Source organism: Anser anser (assembly GCF_964211835.1).
Source record: "Anser anser genome assembly, chromosome: 22".
In the NCBI taxonomy this organism is placed as follows: Eukaryota; Metazoa; Chordata; class Aves; order Anseriformes; family Anatidae; genus Anser; species Anser anser.
In genome coordinates, this window is record NC_139743.1 from 8,924,362 (window position 1) to 8,946,141 (window position 21,780).

Below are 21,780 nucleotides of genomic sequence, written 5' to 3' on the forward strand. Positions count from 1 at the left end.
TGTGGAGGCTCGGCGGGCAAGGTGGTGAAATCACCGGGGGTGAAACGTCTGAGATTTCCCCCATTTTATCTTCTGACACCTGCAAGTGATTTTTTTCCCTTCCCATCAGCTATTACCTCCTGAGAAAAACGATGCAATTAAAGGCTTTGATCTGCAAAAGGATTAAAATCTGCCTACAGAAAGCGTAGCTCATCTCTGACCTCAGCTCCTCTCCACTGATTTGCATCGATCTGCGAGTCGTCACAGAGAAGATGCTCCATCCCTATTGCTAAATACCATCCAGAGGGAGGAAGGACTTCGAGCCCATAAAGCCATTTTCTGCCCTGGGCTCTTGCAGCTGAGTCGTCCCCAGATTTTTCCCCCCATGCAACTGCTCGAGAGCCGATGCAGGAGCCTCAGCCACCTCCACCCTGCATTCGCTCTTGCCACCGACAGCTGCGGTTCCTAGCTCTCTGCACCTATTTATTTTGTTTTTCCTATTGCAGGGTCTCTGGTGCTATTCAGCCTTTATCTTGATTGCAAGCGCTGCTCGGCTTCTGGGTGAAGCGCCTGCAAAACAAAACAAAACAAAGCCAAGCAAGGTGAAGAAAAGCACTGCTGCCTTTACAATGGGCTGCTCCCGACCCACCCTGCGCGCACAAGTGAGACGGGGAGCTCTTCTCACGTGTACTTGAAACCGATATCACACATAACTCTGAGTCACCGCACTGTTTGCCTTGGTTTTGCGGGTGTTCATGGCAACACTCAGGATCCCAGCCCGGGCAGACTCAGAGAAATCTCTTTGCTGCTTGTATTTGATTTTCAGAGAGGTGCAGCACAGGAGAGAGCTTTGAAGCAGTGACACGCCCAAAGGCCTCCTCTGCTCAAGTGCTGAGCGCCACCAAGAAGTCTTTTAAGAAATGTTGGTCCCTTCTTGACTCCTGTAGATGCAGATCTGTGAGCCACGCGTCGGGTGCACCAGTCTGAAAAGCTCCAGGCTGCAGCAAAAGCTTGCAGGAGCTTTGGTCTTAACCAGCCATGTGTTTGCTCTGGTGCTGGACCTCCCCTCAGTCCCAGGTGGTGGGACATCACAAGCTTGAGCTGAGCACCTCTTTGCTCTCTCTTTCTCCATTTTTTTTTCTCTTTTCTTTTTTTTTTTTCTTTTTTTTTTTTTTTTCTGTTAACACATTACCTGCAGGGTGGTTTTGGGGCAGCCACATGGGTGTGTGACTCAGGAACGCCTTTCAGTCCGTGGGCTTGCAGCAAGCTGCTCCTTGGGCGTGGGGTTTGCAGAGCCGCGATCAAAGACTTTAGGACCTGGGCAGCTAAGTGTCACTGCCACCCCGAAACCCTCCCACAGCAGCCACAGGTGGGAGGCTTTGCAACCCCCCCCCCCCTTTTTTTTATTTTTTATTTTTTTTTGCCTTTGGAGCACAAGTACAACTTTAAGGCGGGTTCAATGCCTAAATCATCCAGAAACCTCAGTGCTTCGTACTATATGGTCTTCATAGTGTTACTGTGGGGTGTTATTACTGTTCCCCAAGTGACACACTGATTTACCCACTGGTGATGACATGAGCAATATCCTCATGAATTCCTGCATAAACCTCTCTTTTTTGTAAAATTGTCTTCTCAGCTGGCTAAATTCAATGGAGAGAAAAAAATGCTGACCTACCCCAGTATTTTGGTGGCCACACCATGATGAGGGAGGGAGGAACCGAGATTAGTTTCAGAGATGCCATTGCCACCCACAACGCCCTCGATGGCTTTTTGGTGGGCCTGGCTCAGGCAAGGGACAGTTATTTCTTTTCAAAAGGCCTTCATCTCATTAGGGAAAAAAAAAAAAAAAAGCAACATTTCAGCCCTAAGAATTTTTTGGGTGGCAATTTGCTGCTGATGGGAAACATCATCCTCTTTCTTTTTTAAAATTTTTTATTTTATTTATTTATTTATTTATTTTAAAGAAAAAGAGCATGGGAGTTTGTTTTGTTGAGCTATCCCTTCTCACAAACTACCTGCACAGGGCGGTTGAGATTCCTGACCAGCTCCAAGTCCTTGGGAGAAGCACAGCGCTTAAAAACTGCACGCCTCCCTGAGCTTGAGCATGGTTATTTCGACTTTGCCTTCTCATACCATCATTTTTTTTTCCTCTCTTCCTCCTACGCTTACATTTTTGTCCCCAAGCAGCCTAATGCTGCTTGACATCCCTGCAGTGGATCAGCCCCTTTTAAGCCCCACTTTTTTCCTTTATCCTCCCCCGTTCTGCAAATATATCTACCCAGGGCTGCGATCCCAAACCACGGGAGGGCTGACGATGCTGGAGAAGACTGTGGGAAAGCGGGATGAAAGGCAGCAGAGCTGGAGTTGTTGCCCTCACTTGGGTGATTTTTGCTTCTCCAGCCTTTTCCCACCCTGTGCAGCAAACTAAAGCCGTACGTTAATAAGAAACATCCTCAGCAGTGCTGGGGAGGAGGGTGAGAGGAGGCGTTTGCAGAATACGAAGCTCCTGATATTTGCCCCATCAGCTGCTATGCACCTTCCTCATGGGATCAGAGGGGATCTTGTCCCATTGGATCCCTGGGAAATCTCTCTCTTAACCTTTTCCTGGCTGCTGCTCAGGATCACAACCGCTTTGCGGAGCCCGGCTCCCAGCGGGATGCTCAGCACCCCACACGCCAGCAGGACAGCAAACCCACCCCACGGTGTGCATGAGGGACCAGCCCAGAGCATCAGCCCGGAGTTTCCATCCACACCTGATTTTATTTTCAGATATCTCTGCACCCCCGAAAGCGCTGCACGCCTACAACTGGCCGCTGAGCCGTGCACCAAATATGCACTGGAAAACAATACTTGGCTGAATCTGCCACTAGGCAACGACATCGGCCAAACACATAAACGAACGCGGAGGGAAACAACAATTCCTGCTTGCGCCTATTTTTAAAAGCTGCGGCTCCGCAAGGTGGTTAATTATAGCCGGAGCTGCGAGCAGCTGGAAGCTGTGCCAGCCGCCCCGCACTGCGGTGTTTTCAGGGGGTTTCTGTGCCCTGGCTGTGAGGGAAGGATGCTGCTCGGCCGGGAGCCAGCACCCGGAGGACGGGGGCTGCGAGCGGCCGGGGTGCTGCTGGCAAATGCCGGCTGCGGCGCTGCGGGGAGGCCGTCGTGGGGCTGGGGTCCTGTTTATTGGCAGGGTCCTGACCTCCCCTGTTTATGACCCCCCCGGGACCTCAGCATGGAAACGGGATTTGTAATGTAACACTAACAATAACACAGCACAGACAGCCGTGACAGGGGCATTTTCTCCTACACGCCGCAGCTGGCTCCCAAGGATGGAGAGGCGCGGGCGCAGGGGCGAGGAGGAGGATGCTCGGCACGCTCCGAGGGTCGGGCATCCCGGCAGCGACGGGTAGGAAAAGAGCTCGTTAATGGAGGCTTTGAGCTCCTGCTGGACTTGGTTTTAAAGAGAGAAAACCCGCGGAGTGCTTCGCCGCTGCTTGCTGAGCCCTGCCTGGGTGACCAGGCGGTGACAAAAAAAGAGCTTCCCCTGAGGGCTCTGCCTCGGCCTGGTGAGCAAGTTCAAGTGGTTCCTTCTCTGGAAATGCACTGCTCTTCCACCCCATGGCTGCTGGGCTGATTGCAAGATAAGGGAGGGAAAAAAAAAAAAAAAGTGAGAAGAAATTGCAAAATCCAGCCCAATGCTGCTTTTGCCTTGATTTTCCAGCCCAGGAGAAGAAAGCAAACCCCAGGACTGACAAAGAGAAAAGGAGAAAGAGGTGCCCATGCTGCAGGCAAACTTTTCTCCCCTGTTAGGTGGAAAGTACATGGGTAAAGGGTGCTCTGCCCCTTTAATATTACCCAGGAGCTGTGCCACCATACAGCCCAATCCCTCCGTGCCTCAGTTTCCCTGAGAGCACGATGTGCATCCCATCCCTTCATCCCCGTGTGCACCCTGCATTACTCATTGATCTCTGTTATTGCATGGGAGGGGATGAACCACTGGAAATCCAATGCTTCTGCTTTTTTTTTTTAATTTATTTTTATTTTTATTTTTATTTTTTCCCTGCACTTTTGGGCTCTTTCCATAATCCAGATGGAAATTGAAGCCTGTACATTTGAATGCATGGCTCGAGGCGCTGAGTCTGACCCAACCAAGCCACAGGATCCCTCCCAAGGCAAATGGTGAAAGGCAAATGAGAACCCCATTGTGAGCCCTCCCGTCTTCCCCCAGCATGGAGAGGACCTCAGAGCTCCTGAGCCCATTTAATGCAACCTCTGGGAACGGCCACAACTTTCTGAGCCTCTAAGGTGTCTCGAGCTCAGGTTTTTGAGATGGAGCCAGCTCTGACAGTTCTAGAAGTTTCCTGAATAAAGAAATAAAGAAAAGAAAGCTGAGGCTCATCTGTAAGCATGGGATTCCGGGAACCAAGTCTTTTAGGAGAACCAGAACGAAGTGCGAGACACAAAGTCATGCAACCTGGCACAGATGGGCAAATTCAACAGGCTGACAGATACAGAGAAATTTCACTTGGCTTTTGCATTTTCAGACTTTTAGCTTTCATTGAAATGAAGCCAAATGAGGTTTTCTTTTGATCTTGCACTACAACCGAAAGATGTGGCCCAAATCCTTGCAGGCTCCGGAAGGCAGGGGAGGCATTGCGCCCAGAAATTGCAAGGAGGCTGTCATCTCTGCAGCTCCACCCGGCGCACCCATGTCCCCCACCCCAGCCTTATTTCCAGCCATGCTTTCTCCCACAGGGAGCCTGCAAGGGCCCTGCTGGGAGCAATCTCCAGGTCCCATCCTAGCATAGGCACAGGTTTCCTTCATGAGAGCAGAGAAATCTCCATCTTCCCATGGACCACATCTTTGCTTGTTGCAGAAACCAGGGACATCTGATGGGGACAGCACAGGAGGAGCTGGGACAGCACTCCTGGTGTGAGCCCAACCACACTGGGCGATACCAGCTGGCCAACCCAGCACAAAACCAGCCGAGGACTTCCCAGCCACAACCTCATCGCCGTTAGGTCCCAAACACTCCCCAGCCAGGACGATGCCTCCCCACGGACATGGGCTGGGAGATCTTCAGCTGCAAACTGTCCATACCTGGGGTTTGTCCCTCACCCCACGGCCAGGCTTTCGGGTGGCAGGGGACAGCTGGAGGCGCGGGTGCCCTCCTCTTCCTCACCCCGTTCCTCCCACGCTCTTTCTCTTGGCACCATCTAGTGGCTGCAGGGATGGCGATGCCTCTTCTTGCTAACGGGTTGGGGTGCCCTTGAAAAACAGGCTGAAGTAGGGAAAAAGAGATCTGGAGGAAGCCGATCTGATTGCGAGGAGAGTTGTGAGCATGTCACAAGGCAGCCCAGGACTCCTCTCCCCTTGCTCTGTGCTCGTTTAGCTGCAGTGGGGGATTTTGTGCACATCCATGCTGAGAGCAAAGCCCTCCAGGAGGGATTTTAGGGGCCATGGCATCGCAGAGGCAATGGGTTGCTTCGAAACCTGCCAGCCCCATTCCTGCTTCCAGACATGAGACCCAAACCCTACAGATATGTAAGGAAAGTCCAACCCTGCCGGCTCATAGGGTCTTCGGAGTTATTTCCAGGTTAAATTTTGATGCATGCTTAAGCTTGTATTATTCTTTGGGAAACAACTCTCCTCCCCTCCACCATCCATCCCTTAGTTCTTACAGATTCCTACAGAAATAAAGATTCCACTTGGATAACCATGTAAAACTGGTGGGCAGCTGAATTTTCTCGCCCAGGTGTTTGTGTCCCCTCATTTCCAGACCCAGGCGTGCTCCCCTCAGTGTATACCAGTCCCACCCTTTGGGGACCATGGGGCCATTCAAGCCTTCATGGACCAGTTTTAGGGCATCTTCAAAAGGAAGAAAGCTGGTTAACTCCACACAACATACCACTTTCCTTGGTGGTTTTCTCTTAAAGTAAGGGGAAAAAAAGCCTACAAGTTTCTATAAAGATGTATTCTTTAGATTCAGTGTTTGCAAATGATGCATATTTAGGAGTCTTAGGAATAAGTTTGCAGTTCTCAGAAGACTTTACAGGACTTAGTTGCCAGAAATGGAAAAATGCTTGTTGCTGTCCATTTGAGATTTATTTATTTTTTAATGAGTTTTTTGAAAAATCCAGCTAAACAGATTTTCCTTCAAAATACAGAACTGAGGAGATCAATTATAATTTTTCAAACCATGACTATGGGTTTCTGTGCTTCTCTCAGGAAATTCCAGATGAAGGAACATATTTCATTTCAGGAAGAAAAGCCAAATGTGAAAGGAGAAAGCTGCTAAAAAATTTTCACTTAGCTCAAGGGCTTTGAACCCCTCTGTCTCTGTGTCTCATAATCCTCGCAAAGGACTTCCACTTATCCCCAAACCATAAGCGCTGCAGAAAAGGGCTAGAGATGCATTTCCATTTGACATGACATCCTCCAGACGCAGAGCAACTTTGCCTTGCTGCTTATGTTCAGCATGGCCGGTAGCTCCACAGCACCCCAAATCCCCAGCTGAACATAAAATATCAATGGGTGGTAGGAATGTTTGCAAGGAAAGCATTTTTTTTTATTTTTTTTTTTAATGGCAAATGCAGTTTCTGCTGAATCTAGGGACGGGGGGGAGGAGAGGGGTTAGCTGTGTGTCTGCAAGGCATCAGGAGGATGCTGTGGGCAGAGAGGACTCCTGCAAGTGATGGATCGCATACAGGGGCTGGGCCCAGGTTGATGGATGGATGTGGCCAAGGGTGTCTGCAGGCAGTCTGGGAAAGCTTCACGATCCTCTCCTGCTTTCACCCCAAGCCTGCACTCTGCATAACCCAGGCAGGAGAGAAGGGGAGAAGGCAGAGTTGGGAAAACCCTTCTTTTAGCCCCAAAACAGGGCAAAGACATGGTCGTCACCTTGCCGGACCTTCATCCCGTCTCATCCAGGCTGTTTCAACTGGTCACTGAAGTGTGGCAGAAAACCCAATTCCGTCACTTCCTCTTAGTCAGAAATAAAAAGCAAATGTTGGGTTGTGCAGCCCAGAGTTCAGATCAGGGGAAAATCCACAAATCTCTCGGCCGTCTGGGATCTTTTGTTTATCACTGCAGCTAATCCCATTCTTTGGGTCTCCGAGGCTCAGCCTCGAAAGAAAGATAAATGAGGTGCGTCAGAAGCTCACCTGATTAACTTGGCTAATTCAATGATTTTGTTCTTTTCCAAGGACGGTTTGGAAAGGGAGCGGGAGGAATGTGTGCATACACAGAGCGGAGTCCCAGCCTTGTGCAGGCAAAAGAAAAGTGCTCTTCTTTTTTTTTTTTTTTTTTTTCCCTTAAAAAAGGGGTTAAGACTGGATTCCTGTTACATTTCCAGATTTGCGTTAGAAAGACCGAGAATAAAGTTTCCAGCAAAGCCAGTGCATTGCGCTGCTGTCCCTGTGCCATGCCATGCTGCAAATGTAGCAGCTTTTCCCACAGAAAGACAGATGCCCATGAAATGTGCAGTGGAGATAGAGATCAGCTACTGCGATGACGTAGTTAAGCACACCATTTCCTCTATTTTTTTTTTTTTTTCTGAACAAAAAGGTAAAAAGAGGAAATTACGCCATCTTTTTGAGGGGCTTTTTCTGTAATAGCATCCTGCATGGCAATATGTCACTTCTGCCAGCCCAAAAATCCTCCCTTGGATGTACAAACAGAAGCATGGAGTACACAGAGGTGTTGTCTCTCATTCCAGACCCCTCCGTTTTTTTTTTTTCTTCAAAGACGAGGGCACCAGGACTTTTCCTTGCCATTTTTCCCGTGTGAAATCACAGCCCTGCAGCGGGCCGGGAGGTGGCTGCTGCATTCATGCCTCGCTCCTGCTGCAGGAGGTTTTCTCCCCGGATGAGCGATGGGGAGCAAAGGCAAAGGCAGACCTGTGTACTGTCAAACCCGTGATAAGTCGGGGCTGGGAAACGAGAGAGGATTAGCTCTGGTTCTCAGGCTGGAAAAAGCTCTGCAGTTCTTGCCGTCCAGACAGGCGCCTGGAGCAGCCCCGTTGCTGGGCGTGCTCCAGCTGCAGACAAAAACCCTCTTGCAAAGTCTTGCAACAGCTCAACCTGCTTGGTTTAGCTGGATGCCAGCACCCTGCGAGCCAGCTCGTGTTTTTCAGCACTGCATGTCCACCCCTGCGATAGCATCCCTGCAAGGGAGATGCTGCAAAAGCCCCATCACCAGGGGCTCTGTCCCCAGTTTCATCCCGCTCCCTGGGCCATCTCGCTCTCCTTTGGCAGATGATCCCTTTTCATTGCCCAAGCCCCAAACCAAGCTGTGCTCTCCCATCTGGTTTGGGTTAGGAGCTGGGGGGCTGCGGGCTCGGCCCCTCCTGGAGCAATGGTGCAGGGGCTCGGCCCCTGCTGCTCGCGCCCCTCACCGTGCCCTGGGCACCAAGCTGCCGCCACCGACATCTGCTTCCAATTGCCTGCTCCTCTGGCCAGCGCTGGGAACAGCCGGGCTTTCGCTGCCTTTTGGGGTCTTAAAGGCACCGTGTGCAGCCAAAACCCATCCCTGTGCCTGCTCCAAAGCCTCCAGGGCTCAAATAAACCCATTCCAGTAAGTTTTTCCCTTCATTTCATAACAAATCGAGGTGTTTTCGTTCTGGGTAAGCAATGCAGAGTTGCTAAGATTGTTTCTAAAACACATTTTTTTTTCCAGGCTGTGTGCATGTCACAGTCGTTGGGCATCGCAGTGGATAGGTGATGCTTGTGCCCACGTGTTTGCAGGAGCTGTGTTTTTGCAATTCCTTCTGCACAGCCCTGCAGAGGCACCAAGAAGGCAGCTCTCTGTGCTGCCTTTAGCACTTGCAAAGGAAGAAGCAGCAGCAATTTCACAATAGCCCCAAAATGTGATCTGAGGCCCAATGTGCTGAAAGCAACAGCCCAATGCCTCGCAGCGAGCTGGCTGGAAAAGCTTTCCAGGCTGATCACAAGAGGGAGACAAAAAGCTAACAGCAGTGGGAGATTTGGGCTGGAGGCATTGTTTTGGAGCAAAAATGTTGTATTTCCATGATGAGAGTGCAGCATTGCAATTCTTCTTGTATTTAGGGCCAAGTGGGAGAGTGGCATGAACTGAAAGAGCCCCTGGAGTTCAGAGTTCCTTTTCCACTAGAGGATTGAACCAGAATTTCTTTTTCTGGTGAATTAAATCTCTTATCTGGACAACCCTTGAGCCTGACCCAACTGTAAGGAGAAAGACAGAGGCCTTTTTCCATGCCCAAAACACACTTGTATCCTAAGACCTCTATAAGGGTGAATTTAGACAGAAAGCACAGGGTCCTGTCGGGGCTGCGCTCCCATTGCTCCTCTCCTGCACCCGGTGATGCTCAGCAGCACCAATCCCCTCCCACGCCACCCCAACCCCTCACATTTAAGGAGCTGAGCCCACAGCTACATTTGTGCATTAGAAGCTGGAGGGAGCATGAAAGAGCCGTCTTTAAAACACTCAAGATGTACTCAAAGCCAGGCTGCAATGAGCTGTGAAATCTCAGGGTAGAGCCAGGGCTGGGAAAGAGTGAGGGGAAAATCTGTTCCAGAGGTTCAGAGGGTCTAAAACTTGCATTTTCATGGGAAACAAAACCAGGGAATTGGGCTTTTCAGCAGGAAAACTCTTTCTCCTTCTCCTGCTGTGTGTGGTTTTAAGCCCTGGAGAAGCCTTAAGCCCCAGCTGCACAAGGTGCATGGTCCAAGACCTGCTACAGCCCCTGTCCCCTCCATCAGCACCCCGGCTTTGTAAATTTTGCTTTATTCACCCCCAAACGGTAATGCCTGAAGATGGCCCATCATACCCACTGCCTGCTTGCTGGTAGACGGGGGAGAATTACTTTCAATATTAATAGCTGCCCTTTATTTCAACTTGCTGACACCATGAAGATGGTTTTAATTAAAACTTGTTAGCAGCAACCTGTTCCTGAAAATGAGCACAGCTAACCTGATTATGGAGCTGCTTCCCTAACAATCCTGCTCTTCCCAGAACCCTGCCCTGGGCACATGTGTAAATCCTCACCCCACCCCTCAGCGAGCCTCTTCCCAAAGCTAAGAGGGTGGAAATCCTGGGCAAGCAAAAGCTTTGGGGTGCTGCAGGGTTGGGATGCTGGATGCAGGCAGAGATGATGTGGGATGCAGGAAGGGAGGATTTGAGATGCAGGAGGAGAGGATGTGGGATGCAGGCAGAAGCGATGTGGGGTGCAGGCAGAGGTGTTGTGGGATGCAGGCAGAGATGATGCAGGATGCAGGCGGAGGTGATGCTGTTGCATCCAGCAGTCAGCCCTGCATGGGGGGTGGGTGGGTGCTCAATCCCCCTGGAGAGCAATGCAGAGCAGTGATTTGAGCTCTGCAGGCAGTTCTGGGTGTGGAAAGCCTATTTTGGAGCAGAGGAAAACTTCAAGCCTGTCTCCTGGGCATGACCTTGGGCTGGGGCTGGGAAGCTCCACGCTAGGTGGAAACCTCCAAGCAGCCGAGCAGGTGGGCGAGCAGTGAGAGGAGGCCCAGGGCAGGCTGAGCATCCCCAGCATCCCCACCTCCGCACCTCCTCCCCACCTCTGCCTCGTGCCGGAGCCCTGTGCAAGGAGCAAAAATTATGAATGGCTCCTTCCCTCTGCCAGCCCCCCCTGCCCTGCTTTCACTTGCGCCTCGCCATCCCCCACGAGCAGCTGTTTCCTATTACCATAAAAGCTGACAAGGTGCAGGTCTGGAGCGGAGCCTCCTCTGGCAGGTAATTTTGACGAGACGCAGAGGGCCGGGGCCGGGTGTCTCTGATGGGTTTCCGGCGCTGTTATCAGCCCCGTGCGGCCCCCTCCCGTCTGCGCGTCCCACCCGCTGCTGGGGGGGCTTGGCAGCACCGGCCCTTGCCTTGGGGCTGCTTTGTTTACTTCTGCTCACACTGCAGTTGGGAAAGGGGGTGGATGCTCGTGGTGGGGAGGGGAGAAGAAATATTCCCCGGGGTGCTTTTCCCTGTCTGGGACCATGGAGTGGCTTGGAGATACCAAGAAGGATTGCTGCAAGGTGCAAGCGGGCAGGCAGCATCTTCCCCTCTGGATGTCATCCATCCAGTGAGTTGCAGTGAGCAGCCCATGGTGCATTTCCAAACACAGCCTCAGGGCTCGTTGGTTCAGTCCCCTCCGGTGAGCATTTCACCTGTCTCCAGGAAATACATCTCCAGTGCACCTGGCTTGGACACGTTCACAGCTTTTTATCTCCCTGCAGCAGAAATAACCTAGCTGCACGCCGGGGATGGCTAACCCAGCTCAGGCCTTCAGCCCTGCCTGTATTTCTTCCTGTGCCCTGAAAAAGGCCCCCAGCCCTCTCCCCTTGCCCCGCACAACATCTGCACCCCACTGCAGGATGCAGGTGAGCAGGCGCTGCCGTGCCACCTTGCCGCCTGCTCCCAAACAGGGCATCTATTCATGCCAGAGGTCAGCGTAGGCTGTGAGGCCAGCCAACACTTAAGGATTAAATATATTTATTATATAAATCAAATAAATAAATGTTCTTTCTTCTGGGGACCTGTTGATTTGCTTCCACAGCTGGAAGGAGCAGCACTGGGTTGCAATGCAAGCTGCACCCCTGTGCCCCCAGACAAATTAATCACCTGCTCCCATGTCAGGCACTTTAAACATCATCTCGTGGCTCTGTGAGGGACTCGGAGCACTAGGAGTCAGGGCTGAGGTTGCCCTGGCAGGAGAATGCAGCGTGGGAGGTGGGATGTGGGGGAGCGGATGCAATTTGTCTCCACCCTTTTTGGTGCAGTCTCTGAGAAGCTGTTGCCTTGCGTTAATGGGGTTAGGGGCATGAGAGCACCTGTGTGCACATGCAGGGACTGTGCTTCACCTGGCCGGGGGGTAAACTGTCAGGTTGTCCTGTATTCGTGCCTCCGATGCCTGGAGCTCCCCAAATGCCTGGTTTTAAGCACAACCAGGAACAGCTCGCAGAGCATCACAAGGATGGGAAGGGCAGGGAAGGCAGGCCAAACATCTCCGAGGTAGTTCAGGGCTGGGGGCCTGAGTCCAAACAGGCATTGTGCCCTTTTGGGCTGGCACGGCAGGGGTCTGCAGCCTCCCTTTCTCCTCCTGGTGGCTGCTTCAGATGAGGTCATGATTTGGTCTCCCTAGAAACTCCATGGTCAGCCTCGTTTGGCTTTCCAAACATTATCCATTACAATTGCCCTTTATTAGCTGGTAATTATATAATTGCTTTCCCTTCAACTTCAGCCCAGGCTGTGCAGGCAGCTCGTGGACACATTGCATCTCTCCCATCCCCAGCCCCATTAGCAGGGGGATGCCATCCTTCTCCAACAAAATTTCCAGCACTGACAACCCTGCCTGGATGCTGTTCCCTCTTCTACCACCCAAACAATGGGAGCTTGGATGGAGCAAGGCAAAATTTGGGGCAAATTTGAGGTAGCAGAGGAATTGAACCAGTCAGTGGCGGAGGGGTTAATGTGCTTACTTTCTTCTCCCCAGCCTCCCTCAAGCCTGTCCCCTGCGTCTCCTGCCCCCCCACCACACACGCTCCGATCTCAGTTGCAGTCCCGCGTGCATTTTGCTAATAAAACCCTTTGGTCCTGCTTAATGTCAGCCAGACCCCATTTCTACATGCCTGACAGCTTCCAGGGCCGGGCGATACCTGGGTGTCCGGAGGAGGAGGAGAGCTCCCGCAGAGAGCCCCGGGCTCCAGCTTTTCCAGATTTGCCTATTTTTTTTGCAGGCAATCCTGCCTCAATTTGCTGATGTGCTTCTCAGGATGCTGCCTGGACACATGATGCTCCACAGCATCCTCCTTAATCTCCAGCACAAACTCCTGCTGGACCCAAAGGCATCTCCTCCCACCTTAACCACCCTGTGTGATATCCCTGCAGCCCAGCATGGAGAGGGTGGGCACTTCGGGGCCAATCACCTCTTTGTGGCAATTTTAAGGAAAACAGCAGATTAAAATCTTGCTGAGTTGGAAGAATTGAATCCAAGTGCAACATCTGAATGAGGCTTTTCACACTGAACCCTCTTTGTGCAACTGCTGGCGTGCTGGAGAGCTTTCATCCCAGTGTTGGTTGAGTGTGGGGTTTAATTACCAGGACAAGGTCATTTTTGTTTTTTCATCATCCGTTTCCAAGGCGTTATCTGCTTCTCCACAAAGCATAATTGCCCTTGCCCTGTCCTTGTGTCCCTCTCCTGGAGCAGGATGATGACCTGGGAGCTCTTCCAGCCCTAGAACTGCTCCTGAAGCCCAGAAAGTATCACCTTGTCCAGACCCCAAGTGGCTCTGAAGGTAGAGGTATGTAGAGGTGGTAGACCTGTTTTAGGTATTAAAACCAGCAAAACCCTACCAGACAATACTGCAGCAGAATATTGCAGAGCCAAATTCAATATCCTATATATTTTGTACATGTATGTTTTGGCGTATTTTTCTTTTCCCAAAGCCACTGTCCTCCCAGAGAAAGCAGCCGAAGAACTGAGACACACCAAACTTGCCACGTTTTGCATACAAAGGCAGCCACCATCAGCCAAAACCCAACCCAAGCCCTCTCAGACCACAGTCCCTGGCCCTAAATCCTCACAAAGCTTGCTCCAAAGCAGCATCACTTCCTGGTGCTCCCCAACCTCTCTGCAGAAGCACCACCCTCGCTGTGTCCTCATGGAAGTGCAACGTCTCATTGATTTTAGGACGTTGAGGTGCTCAGCACAGTGCATGGGTGTACCAGGACAGTGTAGGATTTGGCCCATAGGGAAAAACTCCACTATCCCACCAGAGGTTTGACTCCAGTGGTGGTCTTGGGCTTGAGAAGCACTTTAGGATGAAAGGAGTGTTAGAAGTGTCAAATATTATACTAAGTAGCTCTGTGAGAACTCCTGGATGTTTTAGGAGCGCTGCCAGGCAGGGAGCTGAATAAAGCCAAACTCTCCCAGTGTATTTATTTTTTGAAGGCTTAAAGTTGTTTAAACAGTAAGGTCAGAGCAGATAACAAGGCTGGGAGCACAGGTGCCCTATTCTCTTCCTCTGTACATTGATGCTCTGCATGGAAGAGTTCAAAACAGGTACCCCAAACACCAAGATGGCAGAAGAAAATTTGGGGTGCATCCAACACAATATTTGGGACACCCTTCCCCACCCGTGATGCACAGCCCTGGGGTGCTCCAGTGTGCCCTGCCTGGCCCAGGAGCCCCCAGACACCTCCTGGTACCTGGGGCCACTTCATGCCCTGGTTGGGGTGCAGGGACATAGCTGAGGGACCCAGAGGACACGGAAGCAGCCGATCAAACCGCTGATCCGGGCCGAGGTTGTGCTTGCAGAGCTCCCTCCTGTCATTTACTGATCCTAATCAGGCTGCAATAAAACCTGTGATTGCACATCTCATAAGCGAGATCACAGGGAGAACAGGAAATGAGCTAAGTTAATCAAATTAGATGAAAGACAAGGAAAAAGGAGTCTGAAAATCCCATATGGGGAACAATTTTATTAGTGCTTTGCACTCCCGTAGAACATTTTTGATGGGGAACACTCGAGCATTAATTCAGCTGGCCAGTGCCGCTCGGTAATCGCATGGAGCGAGGAGAAGGAACGGAGGTGGGCATTGCCTCCAGCATCGCCAGTGTCCTGCCGCCTCGAGGGGGAACAAGGATGTGCCTCCTCCTGTTAGGGGACAAAGGAGAAGGAATGGAAAAGGCTGGGCTGGAAAAACTTCATATTTGGCTTCATATTTAGAAAGCCTTTCCCAAAAGCAAAAGAGATGCAAAATACCAAGCTGATTTTGTTGGTGCTGGGCTCAGAAGGCAGCTCCTGCTCGATGATGGGAGGCACTGGGCAGGCGGTGAGATGGGGCTGCCAGAGCGGGCAGCAGGACTTCAGGGGAAAATCAGCAGACAGGCTTCTTGCCTGCTTCTGTGCCCTCATATGTGAGAGACAATAAAGACATATTTCTTGTCGAAATGTTCTCCCTTTGCTGAAATTCAGATAAACCCACATTTTTCTCCCTTGCAGGTTCAGGAGGAGTTTCTTGTCTCTTCATGCTCTTTGGGACTTTCCTTCTGCTGCTGTCTGATCATTCTGCCCGATGGTGAGGAGCCAGAGCTCTCCTCTCCCTGCTCTGGGCTACAGAAATGCAAATGAAATGAGCAGGACACATCTTCCTGTCTTGATCTCACATTTGGTTCCTTCTTCCTGCCTTTCTCTGAATTTCCTTAACAGAAGGAATGAATATTTCATTACATTCCTTCTGACATTGACTTCTCTTGCAAGTCACCACAAAAGCCTGGCAGAAATATAGAAGATGAATGCAAAGTATTGTGTATGCATCATATTAAACCCATAACTTTCAGACCACCCAACAACACAGAAGACAGGCTTGACGCTTGATGGTGATTTTACCTTGCCCACTGCTATTGGTTTTGGGGTCTTGCTGTCATGCAGAGGCTCACTTGTGGTTGGTAGGTGACACTGAGGGTTCACAGAGCTGGGCTCTCGTGGTGTCCTCCCATTGCTGTGCAGATGTAATGTCCAGGCCATCTTTAGCAGTGATACCCCCTGTGGAAGGAATATCTCAGAGTAACAACCAGTCTTCCTCGGCTAAAGCTTTTGGGAAGCTGTGTGTTCATCCTTTCCACGACCAGATGCAAACCAAACAAGGTGGCAATGGCTTGAAGCCAGGCCAGGATGTGTTGCTCCCATCTATAAGTAAATAAAAGAGTAATGTCTTAGAAGACATGTGCCCATGCATAAAACAAGTTATCTTTTTTTCTGTGCCCATATTGCAAGGAAGTCAAGGGTCAGACAGCTGTGCCTGAAGAGCTGGGTATATAAATTGTCACTGTGGCTGCTGACACCAGGCCACTCGTTGCACTGGGGCAAGCGTGGGTAGCCTTCACCCAGTGCAGAAAACCAAAATACAAATCCTCAGTACCTGTGCCTTGTGCACTCACCTTCTGCACATTGCTGCATTGTACCTGCTCGATACAAGCCCTGGGAGAGCTCTCCGCAATATTCTGCAATATTACCAACCTGGAAATGCTCCGACTCCACTCGCTGCTCCTGGGACCCAGGCTGAGGAAGGAGGAGAGCTCTTTGGAAAGGCTCCCCATCTGCAGCTGCGTTAATGCGTCCCACATGTGGCCCAGCTGAGGGTTATGCATGGGGATGTGAAAGGGCCGCAATGGATCCTGCACGAGTACAGCATCCTCCAGCCTCGCTGCGAGGCTGGCTGGTGCTCCAACAGCTGGGTGGGATGGCATCTCCTCCAGCCCTGAGGCAGGAGATGCCCAAGGTGAACTGTGCAAGCTCTGGTGGCAGATTCTTGAGGTTCTAGAGGTGGAGACCTCTTAGGGAAATGTTCCAAGGCCCCTGAGCATCCCCCTGAGCATCCCCCAGGCTCTCCAGACAGTTTGAAAATCATGCAGGAGGGGACTGGACAAGAAGCTATGCAAGGACAAGACTTATTTCAACATCGGAATGATTTAGGAGTAAAATAAGCAATAAGATCCAGGGCTCCAGAGTCCCAGCTTTGGACTCCCAAAAGCTCTTAGCAAAACCCAAAACTCTTTAGCTCCCACTGCTTTGGCATCATTTTTGGTAGTGACATGGGTTGGATTTCATCCAGTTAATGAAGTGTTGACCACCTCCCTGCCTTGCACAAGCAGTCCTATGTGTAGCCCACCAGGAGCCCCCCACCAGTCTTTTAACCCCCCTTGACCTGCCCTAGCCATATTTCCCCCTGTGTGCAAAGAGGGGAAAGCGTTTGACTTGCAAATATTGTTTCGGTTCCTCGTCGAGAGTCGAGCATTTTGAGTAGCACCGTGCTGCACCAGGGCTCCTCCACCATCCACCACCACCTCCTTTCCCTCCTGCATCACGCTTGCACCCTGTGAGGTGCTGCCTGCTCAGTTTTGGGGATGCAGGGGAGATGTCTGGATTGCAATCTGTCATGGGAACATTCACTTGACTTACTCGTCATGGTCTTCGTCTCCATATATCCACTTCAGCCATCCCCTTCCCCACCTCCTGGCTGCCACACTGCTTCAATCTGTATATCTGTATGCATTACCCATTTATGGGCTTTTTTTAGGGGCAGAAATCCACACCCACCTTCAGTACTGAGCTTCCTAGCAGAGAATTTTTAATATTTTGGGGGTGGCATCTTTTTTTTTTTTTTTTTTTTTAACACAACTGTGTCAGAAAGTGCTAGTTTTGTCACAACTGAAACTGTTTGCAGGAAAGAGCTTTCAAACGAGCTTCCTGTTTCAAAAAGAAAAAAAAATCTTTTAGAATGTCCTGAAATTGTCAAAAACATCCTGTTTTGACATTCAAAGAAAATTTGTCTTTTTGTTGGTGGCAAGTTTGTTAAAAACTAATAATTTTCTGAAAGACTGGAGAAAAAAACCCACCCCAAACCAAAGCATACTTCAAAGATCTCCGTGAGCTCATTTCGATACTTGGGGTTTTTGATTGATGGAAGTTGAAAGGGAGCCTGCCCAGGTTATGAAGTGACAAGGTGTTCACTGTCTCAAGATATGGAAAAAAAAATCCCATCTCACTCCCCTCACATGCATGGTTGACTCATCTGATACTGGTTTATGGAAGAAAAACCCAGTAATAAGAGCATCTGTTACCTGCAGGTCCTGGTTTGCAATCAGACACTTCTTCATCCTTGGAAAGCATCATAACTCTGCTTTTTAGGAAATGCAGGAGAGTTGGGAAAAGAAAGTTTTGGGAGCTTGAATCTGGTCTGTTGCACCTAATGCTGCCAGAGCTTTTAGCCCTGGAAGCTGCTTTTTGCCCTGAAAGCATCTCTGGGGTGTTGAAGACCAAGAGTGTCTGTGCGTCGGCATGAATCTGCCAAGTTTTCACACCCACCTCAAAACTGGGTGCTGGCAGCACCCATTTCAGAGCCCAGCCAATGGAGATGTGGTCCCAGGGCTGCCAAAACAAGGTCCTTGCATCCACTCGTGAGATTTGAACCAAAGCAGGAGAGAATGCGTCAGCGAGGAATGCTGCAACGAGGGGGAAAAGGAGCCAAGCAAAGTTCAGGTCAGGTCAAACCAAAGAGAACCGGTACGATGTGCCAAATTCATTTATTTTCGGAAGTTAGCAAATGGTTCTTTTGACCTGAAGGGGGATTTATTTATTTATTTATATATTTATTTATTTTTTGGTGGAGGAGTAAACCCTGCTGTTCTGGCTTCATTTTTAAGACCAAAATATCCTTGTAAGTTGAAAAAAGAAAACACACGACAAAACAAAACAAAAAGAAACAACAAACCAACACCCAAACATCCCTTTGGAAAATGACAAGACAGGGATTGGATTGTCTGGACTCTTTTTTCGCCAGATTTTGTCAAAATTGTAAGTTCAGTCTGTGAATGCAAAGTTTTCTTCCCGTGCCCCACCAGCCTCCACAAAATCTGCCATGTCTTAGCAAATCTGAACACCTTACAAACACAGCAAACCTTAAGATGAGAGGTTGTTCCCTGTATCACCATCCCTGGTAGGTTATAAGTGTGTCTGTGGTACTTTGAGATTTTGGGGGGTAAAATGAGATGTGAACAGTTGGTGAATTTCATGATTTATAAGCCCTGACATACTAAATTAATTAAGAAACAGTGGACAAAATGCAAATATGGGACTAGTGAATGAGGGCATGTTACTAACCGGATTTCAGATGATGAATATCTAAGTTCATATGTGATGAAAAAGCAAAGCTATGAAAGGTGTCTGCAGTCAGAAGGCAAGGTCTATTAAGCGCACTTGTTCTGGATAGTATTGAACAAAGCTCAGGAGAAAAATTGGATAAAATAAATGCTTTTGATTTTCTAATGTGTTTTGAGCTAAGGCCAAGGACTCAGATGGTTTTCCTAAGAATTACGCTCGGTTGTTTGCAGGGAAATAGCTCTTTACACCAGAACAATCTCTGGAGCTGGTGAAATGCTTCCCAGCTGTGGGCTGTTGAATTCAGATGTCACTTCAGTCTTAGCAAAGCCTTTCTCCTTCGCAGATGCAAATGGGCTTAGTTTGCCGAGTGCTTAATATTAAGCAACAGCCCTAAAAAGCCTGGGTTACGTGGTGTTTAAAGCCTGAAGTGAGTTCTCTCCATCTTAGGGATGCTGCTAGGACTTGCTGGGGCTGTGCAGCCTGTGAGCATCTCCCTGTGCTGTATCAGCAGCAGGAGGGGACCGGGAGGATGCTGTGAAGCAGCCCTGCAGCAAAGTGCATAGCTGCTCTTGGAAAATGGGGCCAAACCAGCTGGTTTTTGGTGTCCTGGGGGTGTGAGCACAGATATGTGTGCCCTTTAGGGTGCCAGCTTTGATGCTGCATGCTCAGTGATAATTCACCCCCAGGCCACCCCAAGACTCATCCCTTCCACATTCTCCTTTTGAAGCTTTGCTCCTCCCTCTCATTTAGTTTTTTTTTCTTTTTTTTTTTTTTTTTTCTGCTCTGGCCAGACCCTTTTGCCAACACATTTCCTGCTTGCAAATGAGAGCAAAAAGGAGGTTTGGGGGAGAGGAGCGATCATATGGACATTTCTGGGCCTCTGATAAAGGGATGGGGGTGCTGGCAGCTCTGTCAAACCATGTCTGATGGTTTTGTGATGTGGGATGTGTAATGTCCCATCTGGGAGAGAGACGAGTCCAAACTCACCCACTCACATATTTTCCAGAGATGTGTTACCGCACATATGTTTGGAGGACAGGAGAAACCTGTTAAAGAGATAACCTCGTCGCATCCCAACGCCTCCCTCCCCTGGGGTCTGCTCCGCTTGCAGGATCCTTATGCTGCTCCCAGCCTCGTGGCCTGGGGGATGGATGCATCTTGCCAAAAAAAAAAAAAAAAAAAGAGAAGAGAAAGCGCCTGCCAGCTTCTGGCCCTGTTAACACAGTGTTATGGACCTGAAGCTTCTTGAGATCGGCTGTGCTGGCAGCACAGTGGGGTGAAAGGAGGGCTCTTGTATGGCATTTGTAGTCTTTATATCCATGCACTTGAGAAAATCATAGGAACAAGGGAAAAAAGAAAAGGGTAAGGTAGTGAAGGGCTCGCAGCAATGCAGCACCTCCAGTTTGCAGAGGGGAAGTGCACTGTCAGTGGGCTCAGCTCAGTGCAGTTAGGCTGAATAATGAATGGGCTACTTATTATCAGCTGGAGCAGCACCTCTTAGGTCCAGGTTAAAATCCCCACACTGTAAATGCTGTCCAAGCAGAACAAGAGACAACATATATTCGCCCAAATCCTCCATTTTCTGGATGATAAATCTCAATTTCCCGTGGCTTTTCACCCCAAGACCTCCAAGAACCAGGAGCAGGAGCCTCCTGAGGAACCGTAACCCTGTTCTCAGCCCTGCTGACAAGAGCTGCATCCCTCTAGTTCAGCGACACAGCGACTACCCCAGGACATGAAAACAGCCCAAAAATATTTGAGGGATGTAAACAAGAGGAGGGAATGCATCGGGGCACTGCTGAGAGCCAGCTCTGCTGAATGCAGAGGGAATCGGAGGAGCCCCACAGGGGGAGCGGGCATGCTGGAGCTGACACAGCTGGGATTATCGTGCTATCACAGTGACGGATATTTTCCTCCTTGCACTCGAAGACCTCAGTGTGCATGGCTTTGTATGCTCTTCTGCAACCCCTTGGTGACCTGGCTGGTCTCATCTGTCAAACAATTTGTAAGCTTTATGAGTTGTTTTAGGAGTTTTAGCCTCAGAGCTAAAGCTTTCAGTAGACCCAGTATTTTATTTTTAGAAAAAGCTGTGTTCAGCAAGGAAGGAGAGACACAGCGGATGCTTCAGCTTGCATATCACACGTGGTGGCACCTGCCTTGGCCCAGTTGAAGAAGTGCCACCCAGCTTGTCCCAGTGCTGCGTGTGGGATTGGCTTGGAAATGGCCCTTGCATGGCCCTGGGGGGGATGCAAGTACTTGCTGCTGGATGGTCCAGCTGGAGCTGGGAAACAAAGCCTTGGCAAGCACTTTTATCACCTCTACTCATCACAGGAGCCAGCTGCCAGACTGCTCAAAGGTCAAGGAATTAAGGATGGATGTTTGAGGAGTATCGCTTGCATCTCTCACTCTGTTATTATGGAAAAATGTTCTTGTTCATCCATTTCATTTTACACCAGGGTATAGCCTGGCTAGCCTGAAGTTGGCAGTGACCCCTTTGTGAAGCGCCAAGACTCTTTTACACACATGTAATAAAATAAATCACTTGAGCAAGCTGCATTGCAATTTACGCTCTCTCCCACCTCAGCACTGGAAGGCTGGAGCCAAAAAGCCATCACAGTGGTGTGAGCAACCTGAGAGCCGATGGCTGTGTACAGGGTGATAGGCACGTGGATGAAGGTAGGGTTTTGTGCCCCCAAGGCCAGCAGTTTTAAAGCCTCTTCAGTACAAGCCATCAGAAGCCCCCTTGCCCCGTGCTCTTTCTTTGCTCTTAATCTACATTAAAACATTCTGAGCTGATCTTTCCATGCAGAGGACCTGTGCAAGTTGCAGGTAATGTAAAAAGAGAAAGGTTGCTTAGGTAAGAGGCTTGGATAACACAGATAGGACTATGCTCCAAGCCACCACCTTTCTGGATGCATTTGCACTTCAGGCCAAGCTTAAAGAAGATAATGTCAGTATGTACTGAGCCCTGGCTGCTGCCTCCTGCTTTGGGCACACATTGGAGAGACATCTCACAGCAAATAGCTGTACTTGATCCGAATTTGCAAGGGGGAATCAAAACATGAGCCTCTGTGGGGGTTCCATAAAGCCAGGGGTTGTTGGTGGAGATGAGTGGAGAGGTTTGTCAAGTGGCCCTGGCTCTAGGTGGGTTGT

General features: G+C 49.9%; 1 long non-coding RNA gene across 2 annotated transcripts; it reads right to left on the reverse strand.

The window, feature by feature from the left end:
* Positions 1 to 14,466: 14,466 nt before the first annotated feature.
* LOC310885162 lies at positions 14,467 to 17,914 on the reverse strand. 2 transcript variants are annotated; one of them, XR_014574576.1, is made up of 4 exons: positions 16,927 to 17,914; positions 15,355 to 15,510; positions 14,728 to 15,166; positions 14,467 to 14,619 (listed from the first exon to the last, which is right to left on the reverse strand). It is a non-coding gene; the product is annotated as an uncharacterized lncRNA (long non-coding RNA). The 2 variants fall into 2 exon arrangements; XR_014574577.1 differs by having other exon boundaries at positions 14,728 to 15,238.
* Between the last annotated feature and the right edge of the window lie 3,866 nt (positions 17,915 to 21,780).